The sequence below is a fragment of the Cupressus sempervirens genome, chromosome 8 (genome assembly GCF_028749045.1).
Source record: "Cupressus sempervirens isolate cs-2001-9-10 chromosome 8, ASM2874904v1, whole genome shotgun sequence".
Lineage (NCBI taxonomy): Eukaryota > Viridiplantae > Streptophyta > Pinopsida > Cupressales > Cupressaceae > Cupressus > Cupressus sempervirens.
This window is the reverse complement of record NC_143125.1, coordinates 617,606,081-617,613,047: the sequence shown is the minus strand read 5'-3', so window position 1 is coordinate 617,613,047 and position 6,967 is coordinate 617,606,081. Positions and strand designations below refer to the sequence as shown.

The 6,967-nt window shown below is 32.2% G+C and overlaps 1 pseudogene; it reads left to right on the top strand.

Annotated features, from left to right (window-relative positions):
• The first annotated feature begins 5,282 nt into the window (after window positions 1–5,282).
• LOC149543950 (ADP-ribosylation factor 1-like) lies at window positions 5,283–6,749 on the top strand (annotated as a pseudogene).
• Window positions 6,750–6,967: the final 218 nt, after the last annotated feature.

The window sequence follows — 6,967 nt, the reverse complement described above, 5'->3', positions numbered from 1 at the left end:
GAAAAAACAACCACTTTTGAAGAGATTGAACAAAAATCACTTGTGATGCAAGAAAACTATAAAAAGACACAAGAGGTTTTACATTTCTACGAGTTTTTTGTTTATGTCTTTCCCAATTTGATAGACATGCTTATATAGATGGATATTTTCTCATATGGTTTTAACATTTTTATGTTGTGAATTGTTTTCTTTAGGATATTCTTGAGTCTTGTATTCACATATATGAGTTCTTTTCCCATCTATTATTAGGCTTGACTATTTGACTGTATAGCTATTAGATGCACATAGTGAAGAGGTAGAGAAAGCCAAGAACAAATACAATGAGCTCAAAAAGGTTGTGGATGAGCTATGATCAGGAGAGGCAAGTGGTCTTTGCTTTAGTTTAAATGAAAAACTCACATAAAGTTTTTGAAAACCCTAGATGGGAAAATTACATGACTTTAGTGAAATAAACAATTCATGCATGATCAAATAGTTTTGTTGTTAACTGAATAAAAAATATGCTTCATTTATAGGTTGATGTGCAATACAAATTAGAAGATGTAAAGAAGATGTCTAAAGAATGGGAAGCAAAGGGCTAGGGGTATTGTAAAAAGTTAGAAGAACTAAGCAAAGCACTTGAACAACATATTGAGCAGTGGGTTTCCTTTCTTCTTACCTAGTCAAACCTTATGAATAGATCTAAAGTCATTTATCTACCTTTTTCATTGATTTACAGGTGAATGGGAACATTATTGGACTTTGACCAATTCTAGGCATGCAAAAGCCCTATTTTTGGGCATGTTATTGCATATGCATGCTTGCCAAGTTGTTAGTTGCACTCTTCCAATGTGGGGATTGGAATGGCTGTCAAACTATGGTATGCTTTATTCTAATGTGGGGAATGGGACTTGAAGCAATCTCTTAATAGACACTAATATGCTGATAATTTTTTGTGGTGCTATTGTCCTTGCAAAATTTGAATTGAAGGCATTGATCCTAATTTGCTTCAAACAACACTAGGAAACAAACAATTTCTTAATTGAGTAACCTTGAAAGAGTACTCGAGAAAGTAGCTTTATTGCAAGCTCAATTAAAGGAGTTAAAGCCAAGCTTGGACTCCATACAAGAGTAAATTCTTGTACCATCTATTTTTCCATATGTAGTTTATTGGTCCAGAAATTTTATTTAGTGAACAATTTGAAAGGTAGTTGGAAACTCAACAATGAAAATTCCAAGTCCACCCTTAGTACAAGAGTAAAAGTCTTTACCTAATTGTTACTTGGAAAAATATAAATAAAGAAATCTTAAGTTTTGATTTACTTATGATGTTCAAAGATTTTGATGTACATAAATGTTATTAAGTTCTATAATCTCTCAAGCATCAAAGGAAGGCTACTTTATATAGTGAAAGGGTCATAGAACTCAATAACATAACTTTGGAACATGATGATCAAAAGAGACAATATGATGAACTAAAAAAAGAAAGGTGAGTGCTTGAAGACTTGGAAAATTCAACCATGGACATGCATGATACTTCAAGGATGACTTTTGGTCATACAATTAGCATTGATATTTTATGCACTAAACTCTAATCGTCATTATTCTCAAGCTAGAAATTCTCTTCAATTTGTGTTCATGTATAACCAGGTCAACACCTTCTTTATATTTTTGTATTTTTAGATTGCCTAATGTTTAGGTTGGATGAGTTCATGCTTGGATTTAATACTATTTCTTCAAAGTTGAAGGAAATGTATCAGGTCAGAAACTATTAATACTTCAGTTTTATCATCAATAAGTCAAATTTATGTGATTGCATTGATTGAATGTTATAGTTGGGGCTTCGGTTTTGTGGCCTTCTCAACTCTTGATGAAGCATCTCGAGCTATAAGTATGGATTTTCTTAACCAGATGTAAATTTTTATTAAATATTTTGAACTCCTAAAACTTGTCTTCTGATATCTCTTGTCTTAAGATTGTAAGTTTCTATGTGTAGCTTGTAGAAATGAATGGAAAAATAGTAGTCAGCAAGCCACTCTATGTTGTGCTGGCTCAGCGCAAAGAAGAGAGAAGATAAAGGTTATAGGTACTTATTTTCATTCTTATTTTGAGGAGTATATTTTATGGTAAAAAACTTGATTCCATGTTGTTTATTGTGAAACCAATTCAGCGATATGGATCCATATTCAATTCTTGTGCATATCTTACAATTTATCTCTAAGATTTAACAAACTTACTGAAAGTCAAAGTCAGGTAGTCTAAATAAGATAACTATATATAGAAACTCAATAATTAAGACATTTAGTATGGACTTGAGCTATCTTGATGGAACTATTTCTCATAAGAGTAGGAAAGAATTTTCATGAGGTTATAGGGGGTGGAAGGGTATTAATAATATAGTTAGTAGGTTAGATGGTTAAGTCTAGGTAGAAATTTAGGAATTTTTGGGTTCCTAAATGTGTGTTTATTACTGGAATGTATTTACTTACTCAAAATATTGTTGTAACTAGTATGACTGGGAATTCTATTTGGTTGGTTGAAATTATTAGTATTCTGTCAATGGAAATGCCATACTAATTCGGTATCCCTTGATTATTTTATGCAGGTGTAATGCTCACAAATATGAAATCTAGTTGGTGTGGCACAAGCTATGCCAACTCGTCTTCCTATATACCCTCCTAGAGGTATAGGTCTAAGCCAACCAATGTTCTATGGAAAAAGGCCACCAACACTCATGCCACCTCAAGTAAATATGATATATACTCATATTTTTTGATATATTTGCTGCTAATTTTGTTAATCTATGCTAATTAATTCAAAGTTAATTTTGATACCTTGCAAATGGCTCTATGCTCATCTTGAAGAAAAGGATGTGCCAACTTTTGTTTGGTGACCGATTTGAAATGAAAAACTCAACATTCATCAGCTTTTATTTGTTATGTTCTTATATAAGAAAAAATTTCCCCTTTTAGCATGTCATGCTTGGAAAACCATTACAAATTTTAGCAAGTTCTTCATTCAGCATTGTTTTCATTGGTGGTTTATGATCTGATGCCAATTTTGTCATAGGCTGGTGGATTTACTTATCAACAATAGCTTGTCCTTAGTATTAGGCCAAGAAATACACCTATTCCAAATTTCTATCTTCCTTTGGTTCAACCACAACAAGGACAACGATCTAATGTTAGGCAGCCTGGACCAACACCCATTCAACAACAACAACAACAACAACAGATGCCACTTATACCTCAATAGGAAAAACACACTTTATCTATATTTTTAAATTATTGTACATCAATCTTGGTTCTTACCTATCTTCCTTACATGTTCAATTCTTCACTATATAGGTCAATTGCTATAATGTTTTTCTTTATTTTGTACTTCAAGCAACTGCTATTATTAACATTTCTCCTATCATTGAAATGTTCTGGAATGTAGATTTGAGCCTCCAAATGAAAGTTTGATTCTTCATGACCTAAATAATGGGGTTCTTTTAAAACCACCATTAGACTTTATAAAATGGGACAAATATATAAACATAGAGGTGTGGAAAGTATCTCCTTCTGGTTACCTTAGGAGCAAATCTCCCCCAAAACTAGGTGAAGTCAAATCATTGTGTTGTATTTTCCATGATTTAGTAACTAGAGCTCAGTTCCCTAATAATAGTATTTGGGACACAACTAAAATTAAACAAACAAGAGAAGACTTTAGCATATGGATGCTACATAGTGAGGTATAATTTTTTGATCACTTTTGTAGAGGATAATTGAGATTCTTTTTTTATTTTTCTAGAATCTAACCAACTGAGGTAATTTATAGGCTAGTACATTCCTTGTAAGAATTGGAATAAAAAAGCCACCAAGAAGGTTTTCCCTAAGACTGGCTGATCAGACCAATTCCCATGAACTAGATGACTTAGTGATTGATTACCAAGTACAAAGGATTTCAACAACACTTTTTGATGATTTTGGGGGTATGGTAAGCATTTCATGGGCAGTAATGTTGTGATGTGACACTTCTCTTGCATGTATTCTCACAATTTAGTGATGAAAATGGTTATGTCAATCTTATATCTCAATAGTTTTGATCTATATGATGATCTTTAAATCATGGAATCCATCAGTGGTTTGACATTGGTTTTCACTTTTCATTTGTCTATGTAGATGGTTCCATTTTTGAACATTTATTTCACTAGCATCATGTCTAGTTTACATGGAAAACTCGATCACTTAAATTCAATAGTAAATTTGTCATTAGTAACAAGGTCATACAATGAAAAGCATGACTTTTGGGAACGTCTCATTGAACTTGTGGATGGATTTTTGAGGTATGATTGTATCTATCAAGAATGAAAAAAATATTTAATCATCTTGTTTGCATCTCCTTAGAAGCCTTGTTCACCTTGAGCTATGATTTCTACCATTAGAGGACTATGTTCCCTACTATTTACGAATGAAATAAATGATTTTCATTTCAGTTTTGAATATTGTTTTCTTTCCTTCATAGTGTGGATTTTGAGGAGTTGCTTAAAAATTCATAGAAAGAATTGCAAAAAAAATCAAACAACACCATATTTACAAAATATGGGAAGTTCATGCTCTCCTAAGATAAACTACAACTACAAATTCTTGATTGTAAAGAAAGAGTACTCAAACAATGGTGGTTATGTCTATTGCATTTTGAAAAGAAGAGATGTATTTTTGGGAACTAGGGCTATAGGCTAGAAAGCAAGTATAATTTTATTTTGTGTATAGGCACACACCATGCCCTTTTCCTTAAAGAGACTCATCCTCAAAGCTAGTAAAAGTCAAAATGTTGAATAACACTTTTAATATAGAACTTCACAAATGTATAAAATGGGGCTTATTTTTTAAAATACTGGCTCACATGAATGTTTTGCCACAATTTTTGAAGTCTTGGAAAATACTTGATAATTGAGTACTAGATCATCTATTGCAATCACTTTTACTTCACCTTCCAAAATCATATTGTTATCTTTAGCATCAGTTTTGTCTCTTTGGTAGCAATCCTTCCAAGTTTTAATATTACTAGGATTTTCTTCTAATTTACTACATTCCAACCTCTTGCAGACTTGCCTAGGAAGACACCATAGATCCTCTATACTACCTGAACATAGGGTCAAACATGCATGAAAACTATTTTATTTTCTTTTAAATGGGATAATTTTTTGTCTTTAATTAGGATTTTTGTTTGGAGATTGCACTGTTCCCCAATTAGAGTTGATATAAGAAAAATAATGTAGTAATAGACAATTAGAGGAGTTTTGGAATAAGACAAGAAGCAATCCATCAGTAGAGATAATGGGCAACATAGCTACCAAGGCACTTGCCAATTGTGTTTCTTGTGGAACTAAGGATGTTCAAATTTTGATGCTTGGCTTGGATGGAGTCGATGCATTATTTTTTTCAGTACTTGATGCTTTGTGTGTAGATTATCTTGAGAAAGAGAGTGAAATTTTGACAGAGAATATTAGAGTTTTAAACATCATTGAATGTCAAAAGATTAGAAGTTTTTTGCAATCTGTCATATAAAGAGAATTTATTTCTAGATTTAATTGTCTTATACTCTCTGAATAGAAACAATCTCTACAGCAATATATGAACTGTAAAAAAAACTCATACTGACTGAAATGTACATTCTAAGTATGAAAATATATGAAGCTAACTAATAAGCCATGGATATGTTTGTTTGATAAGGTAAAACAACCTTTTTATACAAGTTGAAGCTAGGAGAGTATGTGAGAACAATACCCACAATAGGGTTTAATATAGAGAGTGTGACATTCAAAAACTTGAGCTTCATATTATGGGATGTGGGTGGCCAAGACAATATTAGGCATCTCTAGAAGTAGTACATGGTCAATGCTCAAGTATAACTCAAACCACTCCATTCTCATAGATTTTACTCTTGGGCTTAAAAGTACTATTTTTTCATTTTAAGTAATGGATATATGCAAAATTGTTAAGCTTTGAGTACAAATGAAATCAAAGATTGTTTGGTAATCTATTTAATGGTAATGGTCTTCCTAATCTTTTCTATGCATCAAGACATCCATGCTTTTGACAATGAAGTATGGATATGGATGTCTTGATGCATTGTAGATAGCCAATTCCAAAATCAACAATGTACATAGAAGTGGTTTTTTGAAGTAATATAGATTCATCAAAGCTAATCAAGAACTAATCAAGTGTAAGAGAAAATAGAACTAGGTACATAGACTAGTAATATTAGGAAGTATGAGATATCTATATTGTATAACATCCATGTACACACCCATAAATTATGCCAAATTGTTGTCACTAATAGACCACATAATACACAAAAATCTCTAAAACTTGTCACCAAATAACTGATATTGATGGCAAACAAACATGATCTTCCAATGTCTATCTAATCTATCGATATGACTAAAAGGCTTGGTCTTGGTAATCTAAGTGCCACTAGAAAATGGCATGTCCAGACTTGTAGCAGAAAAATAGGGGAAGGCCTTCATGATGCTCTCGATTGGCATGCCTCTGCAATCAATTAATTATTCATTTCCTACTTCAGTTGCAAATGCTTCTATATCTTCTTAAATGACTAATCTTTGGGCTTTACTCTTCTTTGTTCTTTGTTCTTTTTATAGAGAGCCCAACATCTTCTAGAGAGTGGGAAGCTACAAAATTCCACAATCACTCTCTTATTCATCCAAGAGATCACCATTAGGTACTTCTTGCCCTTGTAAGATCAAAGTTATAACTATTTTTTGATGGAGTTTTTTTGTGAAATCTATTTAGAATGAATTTAGATTCATATTGTTTTCATTTCGAAACCTTGATGTCTAATAGGCTCTTTAAAAAAATTCAACTTTATTACAAAGTTATAACTTAATATGAAATGTTTGATGATTCCAACAATCTTTACATTGTCAATTTTAGAAGTGGCCCACTAAAAATCTCCCTAATACTTGCCTAGAGATTGTAATGGG